This window comes from Ranitomeya imitator, chromosome 3 (genome assembly GCF_032444005.1).
Source record: "Ranitomeya imitator isolate aRanImi1 chromosome 3, aRanImi1.pri, whole genome shotgun sequence".
Classification (NCBI taxonomy): Eukaryota; Metazoa; Chordata; class Amphibia; order Anura; family Dendrobatidae; genus Ranitomeya; species Ranitomeya imitator.
The window spans coordinates 822,419,376-822,438,279 of record NC_091284.1 but is presented as its reverse complement, the minus strand read 5'-3'; positions in this window follow the sequence as shown (position 1 = coordinate 822,438,279).

Genomic DNA, 18,904 nt, shown 5'->3' with positions numbered 1-18,904 from the left:
ACCAGGCTAATTATTAAGGTGATCATTTTTGTGTGGCCCCCGAATGATGATAGAAACTTCCAAATGGCCCCCGGCCGGAAAAAGGTTCCCTACCCCTGTTTTAGGGGATAAATATTTATGAAAGTGGCAGAATTGATTATCTATTCATGACAAGCATCTCTAATACTTAGTAGAGCCCCTCTGACTGTTATGACCTGCTGCCCCTCTGGTTGTTATAATCTGCTGCAGATGTTATTCGTAGACCAGCTTCTAGCAGCTTTCTCATAGACAATGGTCTCCCTGGGTCATTAATATTCTTGCATTGTCAAAAGAGTGGTTCAGAACGTGACAAGATATAAGAGAATAGAAGATGTCACTGCCTTATACAAATAAGAAAAAGAATACAAAAAGATACAAATGCATTTAATGTTTCTAGAGAACCAGCAAGAAGTAGAGTTCACAAGTTCAAAGTTATAGGAACACTGGCTACAATACGTGGACACGTCAAAAAGAATGGTCACCGACTGACACCAGATTCCTGAGGAGGCAGGTGGTCAAAATCCCTCAAAAAGATCTGCAGCAAGATTTGGTGGAGGCAAGCACTGAGGTTTCAGTTTCCATAGTAAGGTGCTTATTAAACAATGAAGGTCCATGTCTGGACTCCAAAACGTCACCTCTACCTATCCAAAAGCTCCAAAGAGTTGGCATGCTAAAAACGATAGAATAACCCACAGGTGTTTGGAAATTCTGTTCTGTGGAGCAATGGAACAAAACTAGAACTTTTCAGCCATATCGATCAACAGTATGCCTACAGTGAAGCTTGGTGGAGGATCGGTGATGTCTATATTGAAGGATAGCGGTGGCTGGGTGATGTTTAGAGTGAATCATGGCGGTGGCTCGGAAATGTCTACAGTGAAGTATGGCTGAAGCTTGGCAAGGTATAAGGTTAGACCTGGTGGTAGCTTTGTAATGCCTACTGTGAAACATCGTGGTGGCTTGGTGATTCTCTTGGGCTCCTTTTCTTCCTCTGACACTGGAAACCTGCATATTGTTGAGGGCAAAGCTGAACAAAGCTGATACCTTGATATCTGAGATCTTATTCCAGAGAAATTCACATTTTTCTTAATATGTAAATGAGCTGTAAGTTTTATAAGCAATAAATTGCAAAAAGTGCTACCCGAGAATATACATATATGAAGGTGATACTTTCATTGTGACCAGTAGGCCAGGGCCGAACATATCATTGGTGCAATCTGAGCAGCCACACAGGGGCCCAAGAGGTGAGGGGCCCATTTCCACTTCCAAAACTGGTGGAGTTGTGCATTATAATGAGCTATTGGACTGCAAAGGGCCCAGATACTGTCCTTGCACAGGGGCCTCTTCTGTCTGTGTCCACCGGTGCAGTAGGCAATAGGATGGTCCACGTTACTCTACCAGACCTCCACTGAGCTGTATTAGAATCTGCCTCCAGAACTTATTGTAAGTTAAAGTTGGCATTGGAGGGTCGATCCTACTTATAGATTCCATTTAAAGGGGTTGTCCAGTCCAAATCAATACATTTGCAGTCGCTCTTTGTGACTGCAGACTTAGGAATCCCCCAGTGCACGTACTGTGAGCTGTCAGGATTTGCATGTTTTCAACCCAGGACCGAAGGGTAAATATGAGTTATACATACTCCAGGCCAGTGGGCACAGCCTTGCTCCATGCACTCGTATGGAGCGGAGGCGGCACTCCATCTGGCCAATGGGTGTGTCCTACTAGAGGGCGTGGCCTCACTCAATACAAGTTTAGGAAGAGTGAGGCCACACCCTTTGACCCGGAATATGTATAACTCATACATACCCTCCCGGGTCGGAAACAGGCGAATCTTCGCATCGCACCTTGTGCGCACTGAGGGAATTCATAAGCCTTCAGTCACACAGAGAGCCTGCAGACTTATCAATGTGGACCGGACAACCTTTTTCAGTATCAGGAAATCTTAGATGAAGCTGAAGCTTGGGTTTTCCAAAACCAGAAAATACCTTTAAAGAGTTGTTCCCGTCTTCATAATTGGGTATTCCTGGAGAGAGCTAGTAAATCCAAGCAATTTCGTAATTTACTTCTTCTTAAAATTTTCAGCCATTTAACCCCTTCACCCCAAAGCCTGTTTTCACCTAAGTGACAGGGCCAATTTTTACAATTCTGACCACTGTCACTTTATGAGGTCATAACTCTGAAACGCTTCAACGGATCCTGGTGATTCTGACACTGTTTTCTCGTGACATATTGTACTTCATGATAGTGGTAAAACTTCTTCGATATGACTTGCATTTATTTGTGAAAAAAACAAAAATTTGTCGGAAATTATGAAAATTTAGCAATTTTCAAACTCTTAGTTTTTATGCCCTTAAATTAGAGAGTTATATCACATAATATAGTTAATAAACAACATTTCCCACATGTCTGCTTTACATCAGCACAATTTTGGAAACATAATTTTTTTTTGTTAGGACGTTATAAGGGTTAAAAGTTGACCAGCGATTTCTCATTTTTGCAACAAAATTTGCAAAACCATTTTTTTACGGACCACCTCACACTTGAAGTGACTTTGAGGGGTCTATATGACAGAAAATGCCCAAAAGTGACACCATTCTAAAAACTGCACCCCTCAAGGTACTCAAAACCACATTCAAAAGGTTTATTAACCCTTCAGGTGCTTCACAGGAATTTTTTGAATGTTTAAAAAAATTGAACATTTAACTTTTTTTTCACAAAATTTTTACTTCAGGTCCAATTTGTTTCATTTTACCAAGGGTAACAGGAGAAATTGGACCACAAAAGTCGTTGTACAATTTGTCCTGAGTACGCCGATACCCCATATGTGGGGGTAAACCACTATTTGGGCACATGGCAGAGCTCGGAAGGGAAGGAGCGCCATTTGACTTTTCAATGCAAGATTTGCTGGAATTGAGATCGGAGCCCATGTCACGATTGGAGAGCCCCTGATGTGCCTAAACAGTGGAAACCCCCACAAGTGACACCATTTTGGAAAGTAGACACCCTAAGGAACTAATCTAGATGTGTGGTGAGCACTTTGAACCTCCAAGTGCTTCACAGAAGTTTATAATGTAGAGCCGTAAAAAAAAATTTTTTATTAATTTTCACAAAAAATGATCTTTTTGCCCCAAATTTTTTATTTTCCCAAGGGTAAAAGGATAAATTGGACCCCAAAAGTTGTTGTGCAATTTGTCCTGAGTACGTCGATACTTCATATATGGGGATAAACCACTGTTTGAGCGCATGGCAGAGCTCGGAAGGGAAGGAGTGCCATTTGACTTTTCAATGCAAAATTGGCTGGAATTGAGATCGGACGCCATGTCGCATTTGGAGAGCCCCTGACGTGCCTTAACAGTGGAAACCCCCCACAAGTGACCCCATTTTGGAAAGAAGACCCCCTAAGGAACTTATCTAGATGTGTGGTTGTGCACTTTTAACCCCCAATTGTTTCACTAAAGTTTAGAATGTAGCATTGTGAAAATTAAAAAATCATTATTTCTTTCCACAAAATGATGTTTTAGCCCGCAATTTTTTTCCCCAAGGGTAACAGGAGAAATTGGACCACAAATGTTATTGTCCAATTTGTCCTGAGTACGCTGATACCCCATATGTTGGGGGGAACCACTGTTTGGGTGCACGGCAGAGCTCGGAAGGGAAGGAGCGCCATTTGAAATGCAGACTTAGATGGATTGGTCTGCAGGCGTCATGTTGCATTTGCAGAGCCCCTAATGTACCTAAACAGTAGAAACCACCCACAAGTGATCCCATATTGGAAACTAGACCCCCCAAGGAACTTATCTAGATGTGTTGTGAGAGCTTTGAACCAACAAGTGTTTCACTACAGTTTATAACGCAGAGCCGTGAAAATAAAAAATATTTTTTTTTCCACGAAAATGATATTTTATCCCCTATGTTTTTATTTTCCCAAGGGTAACAGGACAAATTGGACCCCAAAAGTTGTTGTCCAACTTGTCCTGAGAACGCTGATACCCCATATGTTGGGGGGAACCACTGTTTGGGCACACAGGAGAACTCGGAAGGGAAGGAGCCCTGTTTTACTTTTTCAAAGCAGAATTGGCTGGAATTGAGATCGGACGCCATGTCGCGTTTGGAGAGCCCCTGATGTGCCTAAACAGTGGAACCCCCAATTATAACTGAAACCCTAACCCCAACCCTAACCCTAGCCCTAACCCTAACCCTAGCCCTAGCCCTAACCCTAGCCCTAACCCTAGCCCTAACCCTAGCCCTAGCCCTAACCCTAGCCCTAACCCTAGCCCTAACCCTAGCACTAATGGGAAAATGGAAATAAATACATTTTTTTACATTTTATTATTTTTCCCTAACTAAGGGGGTGATGAAGGGGGGTTTGATTTACTTTTATAGCGTTCTTTTGGCGGATTTTTATGATTGGCAGCTGTCACACACTAAAAGACGCTTTTTATTGCAAAAAATAGTTTTTGCATCACCACATTTTGAGAGCTATAATTTATCCATATTTTGGCCCACAGAGTCATATAAGGTCTTGTTTTTTGCGGAACGAGTTGACGTTTTTATTGGTAACATTTTCGGGCAGATGACATTTTTTGATCGCTTTTTATTCCGATTTTTGGGAGGCGGAATGAACAAAAAACAGCAATTCCTGAATTTCTTTTAGGGGGGGCGTTTATACCGTTCCACGTGTGGTAAAATGGATAAAGCAGTTTTATTCTTCGGGTCAGTACGATTACAGCGATACCTCATTTATGTAATTTTTTTTATGTTTTGGTGCTTTTACACAATAAAAACTATTTTATATAAAAAAATAATTGTTTTTGCATTGCATTATTCTCAGAGCTATAACTTTTTTATTTTTCTGCTGATGATGCTGTATGGTGGCTTTTTTTTTGCGGGACAAGATGACGTTTTCAGCGGTACCATGGTTATTTATATCTGTCGTTTTGATCGCGTGTTATTCCACTTTTTGTTCGCCTGTATGATAATAAAGCGTTGTTTTTTGCCTTGTTTTTTTTTTTTTTTGCGGTGTTCACTGAAGGGGTTAACTAGTGGGATAGTTTTATAGAGCGGGTCGTTACGGACGCGGCGATACCAAATATGTGTACATTTGTTGTTTTGTTTTTTTTTTACATAAATAAATGGATTTATTGGGAAATGTTTTTTTTTTTTAATTTGGGTATTTTTTTTTATTTTTTTTTACACATTCTATTTTTTTTTTTTTTTTACTTTCTAACATTGTCCCAGGGTGGGACATCTCTGTATTAGATCAGATCGTTGATCTGACAGGCAGCTTAGCTGGCTTCCAGCGCCTGCTCTCAGCAGGCGCCGGCTAGCCAGGTCACTTCATGACCCGGAAGGAGTCCGGCGGCCATCTTGGATCCGGGGACTCCTTCCGGGTCACCGGAGCAACGCGATCTCATTGCGTTGCTCCGGTGGGAGAGCGCAGGGAGCCCCCGTCCCTGCGCGATCCCCCTCTATGCCGCTGTCACTACTGACAGCGGCATCAGAGGGGTTAAATGCCCGCGATCGGCGATAGCGCCGATCGTGGGCATTGCTGCGGGGTGTCAGCTGTCGTATACAGCTGACACCCGCACCCGATCACCGCGGCGCTCAGCGCGAGACCGCGGTGATCGGTGCGCCGTACTAGTACTGCTGCTGGCACTAATGCAGTGCCGGCAGCGCAGTACTAGTACGGCGCATGTCGCGAAGGGGTTAAGGTACATTAACACTTTCTTTTATTTATTTTTTGTTGCCTAAGAGACCGACCACTGCTGCTAGATAGAACATGTGCAGTGCTTACAAGCTCTCTGCTTCCGAGCTTGTAAGCAAATGTTAAAGCTAATACGGATTGCTGTTACCTCCTAATCACGGTCAGCTTCAGCACAGTGCTTACAAGCTAGACAGCAGTGGTGGCTAGACTCCGATGCAACGAGCTGTGAACAAAAGAAGTGTTAATATCTCAAGATCTAATAAGCAGTAAATTGCAAAATGCTTGTATTTATCAGCTCTATCCGGCAATATCCTTCTATGAAGCTGGGAATAACCCTTTAATAATGACCGGTAGGCACTGGGATGGTTCTTATTACTACACTAGACCACCAGGGATTATATTTCCGAACTGTGAAAAATTAATTTTAACAGAATTATTATCCCTGGTGGCTCAGGGATCAGGTGAGTTACTTTTCACTCTTTTGGAGTATTATTACTTTTTGATCTATTTTTGTGGCGTTCCCATTTAGCACTTTTTTTTTTACCTTTTTGGGCGGTGTAACATTTCCTCTGTGGTTGAAGTTACTTTGTAACTGTAAGTGATGTAGTTAACTTTTGGCTTTAATGTTTAACATTTTGGATTTACCCTTTAAAATTAGGAAAAAAAGTTACTTTTTTAGACTATCTGAATGGCGTTACCTGGTAACATTTTGAGTGCGGTTTCCTTTTTACATTTTTGGTGGCAATCTCTTACACGTCGGTGTGACAACTCTGCAACGTGGTGTAACCATTAAACATTTTGGACAGTCCCATCTTTTAACACTTTAGAAGTGTTGCCATTTCACATGTGGTTGCGGTTACCCTTTGAACAGATTTGGCGGAGTTATCTTTATCTTTTAACACATGGATGGATGGATGCAGCACCGTTTAACATTCTGGCTGGAGTTGCCTTCTAACAGCGCGGGTCATGTTACCTTCTAACAATTTGAGTTTTGTTACCATTAATATTTTGGGTGTTTTTTTACGCTTACATTTTTAATCTTTTTTTTTTGTGACAGTCCCTTTGAAAATTATTGAGTAGCGTCATCCTTTTTAACATGGAGGTGGAATTTGGTAGAATTATTCTTTTTACATTTTTTAGTATAGACACCCATTATCATATTGTTGAAGTTCCCTTTTGACATTACGGATGGAGCAATGTTGTAACGTGGTTCTAATTGCTTTTGGGCAGTGTTGTCCTTTTCACAATTTGAGTGGTATTCCCCTTTAATTTTTTGAGTGATTTTAGCTTTTTACACTACTAGGCAGGGTTACTCTTTAAAGAGTGGAGTTTTAATTTGGGGTGTAGTTTCCCTTTAATGTTTTGAATCGTGTTACTTTTTATAGTTGTAAAAACAGTTTGACATTACTGTGTAGTTATTTTTTGTGTTTTTATCTATATTTTATATGATTATTTTATATATTTTTTAATATTTTTATTCTAGATTTTCTATTATATTCTGTGTTTATATTTTTATATATTTTCATACTGTTATTTTTAATTCTATCATTTTATGTTTATTTTTATATTTCATTTTTTACTCATATTTTATCTTAATATTTTGTTATTTTATATTTTATTTTACATACATATTTTTATATATAATTTTGTTATTTTATATTTGTATATTATATTTTATATTTTTATATTTGATTTTATTATTATTATTTTATATTTTTTATTTTACTATTTTTATTTATATAATGCTATATTTTTATATATGGTTATTTTAATATTCTCTTTATATATATATATATATATATTTTATGTTATTATTGAATATTTTATTTTACATTTATATTTTTTAGATTTTAATTAAATGTGTTTTTATTATTTTATATTATGGTTTAACTTTATATTTTTATGCTTGATTAATATATTGTATGACTTTTTTAATTTGATATTTAGTTATTTTTATTTATATTATTTTATAGTTTTTACATATGGTCATTTTTTTATATTTTAAGTATTTATATTTTCATATTATATGTTATTACTTTATATTTTATTTTACATATATATTTTTATATTTTAATTATTTTTAGTTTTCATTTGTTATATTTTATATTTATATTTCATTTTATTTTTTTATATATATATATATTTTTTATTTAATATTTTATTTTACATATTTGTTTTAGATTTTTTATTTATATTGATTTATACTTTTTAGCTACGGTTATTATTTATATTTTGATGGCTGACCATGCCCCTCATTTTCCTCTTCTGGTAGGCACCACGTTTATGTAACTTATAGGTCCCTCCACTTCATCACCCTCTCACCCTCCACCCCCAATGCCCCTCGGTTTAGTATCTTTTGCTCTGCTTCTACTGCAGTCAGGATGTAATTTTCATCTCTCGCAGAAATAACAGTGGAAAAATCCTTTTCAAATGGATATTTTCTTTCCATGGGAAGAAAGGCTTGTGTCTTTTTCAGCCTCACCAACTATATGACTTCCCCCGGGGCTGATAAACTGCGCTCTCCAGAATGCTTCATAGTGTAACCGAGCTCTGCCGGGACCATTTACACACTCTGATATTTATGAGAAATTTCTGTAGACTTTACAACACATGAAGTAATGTAGAGAATAGGATCCGTGGGGCCAGGTATACAGAGGGGTAACGCCGCCGTGAGAATCATAGTAACATAGTAACATAGTAACATAGTTAGTAAGGCCGAAAAAAGACATTTGTCCATCCAGTTCAGCCTATATTCCATCATAATAAATCCCCAGATCTACGTCCTTCTACAGAACCTAATAATTGTATGATACAATATTGTTCTGCTCCAGGAAGACATCCAGGCCTCTCTTGAACCCCTCGACTGAGTTCGCCATCACCACCTCCTCAGGCAAGCAATTCCAGATTCTCACTGCCCTAACAGTAAAGAATCCTCTTCTATGTTGGTGGAAAAACCTTCTCTCCTCCAGACGCAAAGAATGCCCCCTTGTGCCCGTCACCTTCCTTGGTATAAACAGATCCTCAGCGAGATATTTGTATTGTCCCCTTATATACTTATACATGGTTATTAGATCGCCCCTCAGTCGTCTTTTTTCTAGACTAAATAATCCTAATTTCGCTAATCTATCTGGGTATTGTAGTTCTCCCATCCCCTTTATTAATTTTGTTGCCCTCCTTTGTACTCTCTCTAGTTCCATTATATCCTTCCTGAGCACCGGTGCCCAAAACTGGACACAGTACTCCATGTGCGGTCTAACTAGGGATTTGTACAGAGGCAGTATAATGCTCTCATCATGTGTATCCAGACCTCTTTTAATGCACCCCATGATCCTGTTTGCCTTGGCAGCTGCTGCCTGGCACTGGCTGCTCCAGGTAAGTTTATCATTAACTAGGATCCCCAAGTCCTTCTCCCTGTCAGATTTACCCAGTGGTTTCCCGTTCAGTGTGTAATGGTGATATTGATTCCCTCTTCCCATGTGTATAACCTTACATTTATCATTGTTAAACCTCATCTGCCACCTTTCAGCCCAAGTTTCCAACTTATCCAGATCCATCTGTAGCAGAATACTATCTTCTCTTGTATTAACTGCTTTACATAGTTTTGTATCATCTGCAAATATCGATATTTTACTGTGTAAACCTTCTACCAGATCATTAATGAATATGTTGAAGAGAACAGGTCCCAATACTGACCCCTGCGGTACCCCACTGGTCACAGCGACCCAGTTAGAGACTATACCATTTATTCCCACCTCATCCCTAACCTTTCCACGGTCTTCATCCCAACCCTAAAGCACCTCTTCAACCTCTCACTCACAACAGGTGTCTTTCCCTCATCCTTCAAGCATGCCAAGATCACACCCATCCTCAAAAAGCCCTCCCTCGACCCATCCTCTGTGTCTAGCTATCGCCCAATATCTCTTCTCCCTTATGCCTCCAAATTGCTGGAGCAACACGTCCATCTTGAACTGTCCTCCCACTTCTCCTCCTGCTCCCTCTTTGATCGGTTACAATCAGGCTTCCGTTCCCATCACTCAACTGAAACTGCCCTAACTAAAGTCACCAATGACCTACTAACTGCCAGGAGCAAGCGACACTACTCTGTCCTCCTTCTCCTGGACTTGTCTTCTGCCTTTGACACTGTAGATCACTCCCTTTTGCTACAAATCCTCCCATCCCTTGGCATCACAGACTTGGCCCTTTCCTGGATCTCGTCATATCTGACAGACCGAACATTCAGTGTCTCCCTCCCCCACACCACCTCCTCACTTCGCCCCTTGTCAGTCGGTGTTCCTCAAGGCTCTGTTCTAGGACCCCTACTCTTCTCCATCTACACTTTCGGCCTGGGACAGCTCATAGAATCCCACGGTATGCAGTACCATCTCTACGCTGACGACACGCAGATCTACCTCTCCGGACCTGACCTCTCCTCCTTGCTTACCAAAATCCCGCACTGTCTGTCTGCCATTTCAGCCTTCTTTTCTGCTCGCTTTCTACAACTGAACATGGACAAAACAGAATTCATCATCTTTCCCCCATCTCACTCTACCCCTCCACCAGACCTATCCATCAATGTCAATGGCTGCTCACTATCCCCAGTCCCACACGCCCGGTGCCTCGGGGTGATCCTCGACTCTGCCCTCTCTTTCAAGCCACATATCCAAGCCCTTGCCTCCTCCTGTCGTCTCAAACTCAAAAATATTTCCCGGATCCGTGCTTTCCTTGACCGCAACACTGCAAAAACGCTAGTGCATGCCCTTATCATCTCCCGCCTCGACTACTGCAACCTCCTACTCTCTGGACTCCCCTCTAGCACTCTGGCACCGCTCCAATCCATCCTACACTCTGCTGCCCGACTAATCCACCTGTCCCCCCGCTATTCCCCAGCCTCTCCCCTGTGTCAAGCCCTTCACTGGCTTCCTATCGCCCAGAGACTCCAGTTCAAAACCCTCACACTGACATACAAAGCCATCCACAACCTGTCTCCTCCATACATCTGTGACATGGTCTCCCGGTACCTACCTACACGCGACCTCCGATCCTCCCAAGACCTCCTTCTCTACTCCCCTCTCATCTCTTCTTCCCATAACCGCATCCAAGACTTCTCCCGTGCTTCCCCCATACTCTGGAACTCTCTACCCCAACACATCAGACTTGCGCCTACCATAGAAACATTCAAAAAGAACCTGAAGACTCATCTCTTCCGACAAGCCTACAGCCTGCAGTGATCCTCAACCTACTGAACAGCCGTACAGCCAGCTCTTCCCTCTCCTAGTGTATCCTCACCCACCCCCTGCAGACTGTGAGCCCTCGCGGGCAGGGTCCTCCCTCCTTATGTACTCGTGTGCCTTGTTATCTGCTCATGTTTAATGTATTTGTCTATATTTGCCCCGTATTCACATGTAAAGCGCCATGGAATAAATGGCGCTATAAAAATGTATAATAATAATAATAATAATAATAATAACCACCCTCTGCTTTCTATCACTAAGCCAGTTACTAACCGATTTACACACATTTTCCCCAGATTTCCAATCCAGATTCTAAAAAAAAAAGTCATTCCTTCCATGAAATGACACGAGCAGAAAACCAAACATTAGTATAATGCTGATATATCTTAAAATAAAAATAAGGAGAATCTGGTATAATAATAAAAACCCTAAAAAATCTAAACCAAAAACAAAAAACTAATTGGTCCTAATTTTTGGACCAATTAATTGCCAACATTGATCAGTCTGGTTACATATAATCGCCAATTTCCTAGTATCAGAATTTTGGTAAATTTCCAAAAAATTAAATTGGTAGATCTAAAAGAGCTGAATCATAAATAAAAGGGTCCTGGAATTTATCAAATTACTAGATGGAGGCCCATCGGGCGGGGGAGTCCCAGCAGCGGGGGGTCCGGTGATGACCCGCTGGTGGTCCAGCGCAAGGGCCTGGTACCACCAGCGGGTGCCATATTGGAATACCCAACACTTGCGTATTCCAATATGGCGGTCGGTGGACTTCCGGTGCGGCGTGGTGGATTGTGGGATTCGAGGAAGTCCAGATGGAAGTGGATGACAGACAATTTAAGGTAATTATATAAATAGATGTGATTTTGTCTCTTATACATTTTCGAAATGGCAAAATTAGATGGGTTTCTACTCTTGAAGTCTAACCCTTCCAAGAAATTCTCACTTTGGGGCACATAAGCACAAGCCAAGCCCCTTTTATGGTCCATTTTCTTTGGAAATCCCATGGAAAATAGGACGGTAGGGAAGCCATAGACCCATTATAGGCAAAAAGAGCTTGGTGGTTTGCCAACTGCAGGAACCTCTAAAATTGAGAACATCGGTGGGGATAATCATCTAAAGAATGAAAATTTGGTGAAAGCCAGACTGAACTCAAGATCTCCTTAACTCTAGAACATTTTTAGAAATCTTTTCCTTGTTACTGTATGTTATTTTTTTTTGTAAAATTTTGGGAAAAATTGTTCCAAAATTGGTGTCTAAATTTGGCTTTCAATTTTTATTTTTCCGCCATTCAAAAAATTGAAAAAATTATTTTCAGCCGTTTATTTATGTAATTGGAAATGCCTGTTGACCGTGTCCAAATTTGGACCATTTTTCCTGTTTGAATTTAAATTCATTTTTGTAGTCATTCATTACAAAAATATAAAAGTTTTTCAATCATTAATTCTTTAATTTTATTTTAAAATTTCACAGAATGCAATTTCACGCTCTTTGTGTTGACTCTGGCTATAGACATGCACCAAAAATATAAAATACTAATCTGCCTTATGTTGTTTTTTTTTTCTCTTCTTACATCGACTTTGAAAATGTAAAATAATACGTGTAGCATTTATTAGAAAATACATCGGCTCCGATTCTGAAGATCATGTTCTCGAGGATTAATAAAACTCTTTAAAAGCAAAAATTCAACAATTTCTGTTTTCATTTTTTTCTTTTTATTTCACACATGAGCAAGACAGACAGATCGTCGAGTCTACGCCGGTCTTCACAGAGGTCCTTTTATTTCAGCCCTCAGCCACTCCATGGAACATGGTTAATTTTGACTACCGCACTGTTGGTTTTAATTTAAAGGATTTGATGAAATTCTTGAACAATTTTTTTGAAGAACGGAAAAAAAATTGAGTTCTAATATTTCATCTGACGTCATCCCCTCTCGAGGGAAAACACGTCTGCCCTTTCACTGAGTACAAGTGGTTAATATAAGACTATTGACATATGTTTCTTATCTTCTAAGGCGTACAGGACTTTTTTTTTTTCTGGAATTTTAATGTTCGCACATATTTTCTACGACAGACACTGACAAGGTTGTGTAAACTTTTGAATAAAATCAAGGTTGCATAAATGTGTGAATTTGCCTTCTGAAGTTCTTTTGGTTGGAACCTCAAGGAAGAGCTGCGCCATGCGGGGTACGCTTGCTTCCTCAAACATGTTGTTTTCTCGTTTTATTACCAAAACTGTAAAATGCTACATTTTAGGTTGTGTATATTTATTTTTGCTTTCTGGTCCTGATTGTTTTTGAATAATTACTGTCACTTTTGAAGACTTTAGTAAAATGTTTCATGTTCTTAGTACGTGATGTTTTGTCATTCAGTCCCATGATTGCAGCAGCCATTAGCCAGCTATTGTGATGGCAAGTCGTCCATACTGACTTCCACTTGTTACTAATTAACTGCTTTGGTGCCACCTCTTCTTGCATTAGTAAATTAATCCTCCCAGCTTTTCACAAAAGCCACTGGCACAGGGAAGCATAAAATTGAGATAGCAAGTCAAATGTGAAAAGGAAGTAGGACTCACAGGCTTTCTCTGTGAGTGGGTGACAGAAGCAGGACTCACAGGCTTTCTCTGTGAGTGGGTGACAGAAGCAGGACTCACAGGCTTTCTCTGTGAGTGGGTGACAGAAGAAAAACTCACAGGCTTTCTCTGTGAGTGGGTGACAGAAGCTGGACTCACAGGCTTTCTCTGTGAGTGGGTGACAGAAGAAGAACTCTCAGGCTTTCTCTGTGAGTGAGTGACAGAAGTAGGACTCAAAGGCTTTCTCTGTGAGTGGTTGACAGAAGAACTCACAGGCTTTCTCTGTGAGTGGGTGACAGAAGCTGGACTCACAGGCTTTCTCTGTGAGTGGGTGACAGAAGAAGAACTCTCAGGCTTTCTCTGTGAGTGAGTGACAGAAGTAGGACTCAAAGGCTTTCTCTGTGAGTGGTTGACAGAAGAACTCACAGGCTTTCTCTGTGAGTGGTTGACAGAAGTAGGACTCACAGGCTTTCTCTATGAGTGGATGACAGAAGAACTGTCAGGCTTTCTCTATGAGTGAGTGACAGAAGAACTCACAGGCTTACTCTGTGAGTGGTTGACAGAAGAACTCACAGGCTTTCTCTGTGAGTGGTTGACAGAAGAACTGTCAGGCTTTCTCTATGAGTGAGTGACAGAAGAACTCACAGGCTTTCTCTGTGAGTGGTTGACAGAAGTAGGACTCACAGGTTTTCTCTATGAGTGGGTGAGAGAAGCAGAGCTCACAGGCTTTCTCTATGAGTGAGTTAAGGAAGCAGGACTTAGAGGCTTTCTTTATCAGTGACAGGAATCAGAGCTTACAGGCTTTCTCTATAAGTGAGATAGGGAAGCAGGACTTAGAGGCTTTCTTTATGACTGGGTGGCGAAAGCAGGACTCTCAGGCTTTATCAGTGGGAGGAGAAAACAGGAATCAAGCTTTATCAGTGGGAGGAGGAAGCAGGACTCACAGGCTCTCTTTATCAGTGACAGGAATCAGAACTTACAGGCTTTCTTTATCAGTGAGAGGAGGCAGCAGGACTCACAGGCTTTCTTTATCAGTGGGAGGAGGAAGAAGGACTCCCAAGCTTTATCTTTGAAGAGTTAGCCGGACTCACAGACTTTCTCTTGGTGGAGGAACGAGATTCACAGGCTTTCTTTCGGAGTGGACAAAGACTCACAAGTTTTCTTCATGATTCCCGGCAGCGGTTAAGCAGCTTTTTAAATGAAAATATTATATTAAATAGTAAAGTACAGTTGTGGCCAAAAGTATTGACACCCCTGCAATTCTGTCAGATAACACTCAGTTTCTTCCTGAAAATGATTGCAAACACAAATTCTTTGTTATTATTATCTTCATTTAACCCCTTAATCCCATATGACGTACTATCCCGTCCAGGTGACCTGGGACTTAATTCCCAGTGACGGGATAGTACGTCATATGCGATCGGCCGCGCTCAAGGGGGGAGCGCGGCCGATCGCGGCTGGGTGTCAGCTGCCTATCGCAGCTGACATCCGGCACTATGTGCCAGGAGCGGTCACGGACCGCTCCTGGCACATTAACCCCCGTCACACCGCGATCAAAGATGATCGCGGTGTGCCGGCAGTGCAGGGAAGCATCGTGCAGGGAGGGGGCTCCCTGCGGGCTTCCCTGAGACGATCGGTGCACGGTGATGTACTCACCGTGTACCGAGCGTCTTCTCCCTGCAGTCCCCGGATCCAAAATGGCCACCGGGCTGCATCCGGGTCCTGCAGGGAGCACTTCCGGGTCAGGATCAGGCTGCAGCTGCAGCTCTAATCCTGCCCGGCTGTATGTCAGATCACCGATCTAACAGAGTGCTGTGCACACTGTCAGATCGGTGATCTGTGATGTCCCCCCCTGGGACAAAGTGAAAAAGTAGAATAAAACTGCTTCATCAATTTTACCAAACGCGGAACGGTATAAACGCCTCCCCCAAAAGAAATTCATGAATAGCTGGTTTTTGGTCATTCTGCCTCACAAAAAATCGGAATAAAAAGCGATCAAAAACTGTCACGTGTCCGAAAATGTAACCGATAAAAACGTCAACTCGTCCCGCAAAAAACAAGACCTCACATGACTCTGTGGACCAAAATATGGAAAAATTATAGGTCTCAAAATGTGGAGACGCAAAAACTTTTTTGCTATAAAAAGCGTCTTTTAGTGTGTGACGGCTGCCAATCATAGAAATCCGATATAAAAAACGCTATAAAAGTAAATCAAACCCCCCTTCATCACCCCCTTAGTTAGGCTAGGTTCACATTGCGTTAATGGGTTAACGCTAACGGACAGCGTTGCACGGCGAAAATGTCACAATTAACGCCGTGCAATGGGTCCGTTAGCACAACCATTGACAGCAATGTGATTTTCGGGTGTAGCGCATCGCTAGAGCGTGCCATTCTCGGCTCGCGCTAGCAAGGTGCCATTCTTTTGTGGCGCGCCTCAGACGCTGCTTGCAGCGTCCGCGGCGAGCCCGAGGTCCGATCCCCGATCTTCCAGAGCGGGGACGTTAACGCGACCACTAAACACGACACCTAAAAAGACATTGCGTTAGCGCAATCCCCTAGTGCTAAACGGATTTCCCTAACGCAATGTGAACCTAGCCTTAGGGAAAAATAATAAAATTTAAAAAAATGTATTTATTTCCATTTTCCCATTAGGGTTAGGGCTAGGGTTAGGGCTAGGGTTAGGGCTAGGGTTAGGGCTAGGGTTAGGGTTTGGATTACATTTACGGTTGGGATTAGGGTTGGGATTAGAATTAGGGGTGTGTCAGGGTTAGGTGTGTGGTTAGGGTTACAGTTGGGATTAGGGTTAGGGGTGCGTTTGGATTAGGGTTTCATTTATAATTGGGGGGTTTCCACTGTTTAGGCACATCAGGGGCTCTCCAAACGCGACATGGCGTCCAATCTCAATTCCAGCCAATTCTGCATTGAAAAAGTAAAACAGTGCTCCTTCACTTCCGAGCTCTCCCGTGCGCCCAAACAGGGGTTTACCCCAACATATGGGACTCACAGAAAAAAATCCCCAAAGAAAAGAAAAATATTCTAAAAATTTTATCCTTTATTGATATATATTAAAATCATAAATGTGCACTTGACAACACCAACACCAAGTAGATGCAAGCGTACTATAGGAAAGGCCGGGTGGTGCCAAGCCCTACGCTTTCTCAATACTCCCTACCTGTCAGCGGAGGTTGGCACCCTATTATCCTGCGCCGTGGCGCCCCCGCTCCTCGTCGACTAGCCCTGCTATCCCTTTTATGCCCTAAGTAGGGTCAGGAGAGAAAATCTCACTCAAACAATAATTAAATATGGATAGCTTGGAAGGACATGAAAATGTCAGTAAAATATCTAACTAGATCTAAGGGTCTCACCTGACTTGGTAGTCTGTGTCCCTTACTTAATATATATATACATCAAAATTATTATTTAGGCAAGACGATATAGACAACAGGTAGGGATGTCACAAAGAGACTAAACAAATACACATGTGATCTTGGTCTAGCTATATATGTATTACGGTCACCAGATGTTATGATGACAATAGGGAAGATGTATTTGCTGTAATGTCAAGCATATCCCATACAGTCATAATAGCGATCAAGCTGCAGCTCTCAGTAGATACTCAGTGCAGAGTAGCCACACATCGTCCCCCCATACACTTGTTTGTTGTGACACACGTGCTAACCAGATCCATAAATCACCTTCTATTTCACACAGAAGTTAATATGCATATCCCTTTTCTACTCAACGCGTTTCTCCCCTTCTAATGAAAAGGGGTTCATCAGGAGTACATCCAGATGACAAAGGGTTACTTAGCTTGCATAAGATATCAGCATGTTGGCATGGTAGATAGCTGCACCACCGGGCCGATCCCCTTATCTCAGTAGCGCCCACCAACATATGGGGTATTATCGTACTCGAGACAAATTGGACAACAACTTTTTGGGTCCAAGTTCTCTTGTTATCCTTGGGAAAATAAAAATTTGGGGGGCTAAAAATCATTTTTGTGGGAAAAAAAAGGATTTTTTATTTTCACGGCTCTGCGTTGTAAACTGTAGTGAAACACTTGGGGGTTCAAAGTTTTCACAACACATCTAGATAAGTTCCGTGGGAGGTCTAGTTTCCAATATGAGGTCACTTGTGGGTGGTTTCTACTGTTTGGGTACATCAGGGGCTCTGCAAATGCAACGTGACGCCTGCAGACCAATCCATCTAAGTCTGCATTCCAAATGGCGCTCCTTCCCTTCCGAGCTCTGCCATGCGCCCAAACAGTGGTTCCCCCCCACATATGGGGTATCAGCGTACTCAGGACAAATTGAACAACAACTTTTGGGGTCCAATTTATTCTGTTACCCTTGTAAAAATACAAAGCTGGGGGCTAAAAAATCATTTTTGTGAAAAAAAAAAAGAATTTTTATTTTCACGGCTCTGCGTTATAAACTGTAGTGAAACATTTAGGGGTTCAAAGTTCTCACAACACATCTAGATAAGTTCCTTGGGAGGTCTAGTTTCTAATATAGGGTCACTTGTGGGGGGGTTGTACTGTTTGGGTACATCAGGGGCTCTGCAAATGCAACGTGACTCCTGCAGACCAATCCATCTAAGTCTGCATTCCAAATGGCGCTCCTTCCCTTCCGAGCTCTGCCATGCGCCCAAACAGTGGTTCCCCCCCACATATGGGGTATCAGCGTACTCAGGACAAATTGAACAACAACTTTTGGGGTCCAATTTATTCTGTTACCCTTGTAAAAATACAAAGCTGGGGGCTAAAAAATCATTTTTGTGAAAAAAAAAAGAATTTTTATTTTCACGGCTCTGCGTTATAAACTGTAGTGAAACACTTAGGGGTTCAAAGTTCTCACAACACATCTAGATAAGTTCCTTGGGAGGTCTAGTTTCTAATATGGGGTCACTTGTGGGGGGTTTGTACTGTTTGGGTACATCAGGGGCTCTGCAAATGCAACGTGACTCCTGCAGACCAATCCATCTAAGTCTGCATTCCAAATGGCGCTCCTTCCCTTCCGAGCTCTGCCATGCGCCCAAACAGTGGTTCCCCCCCACATATGGGGTATCAGCGTACTCAGGACAAATTGGACAACAACTTTTGGGGTCCAATTTATTCTGTTACCATTGTGAAAATACAAAACTGGGGGCTAAAAAATAATTTTTGCGAAAAAAAAAAAAATATTTTAACGGCTCTGCGTTATAAACTGTAGTGAAACACTTGGGGGTTCAAAGCTCTCAAAACACATCTAGATAAGTTCCTTAGGGGGTCTAGTTTCCAAAATGGTGTCACTTGTGGGGGGTTTTAATGTTTAGGCACATCAGGGGCTCTCCAAACCAACATGGCGTCCCATCTTAATTCCAGTCAATTTTGCATTGAAAA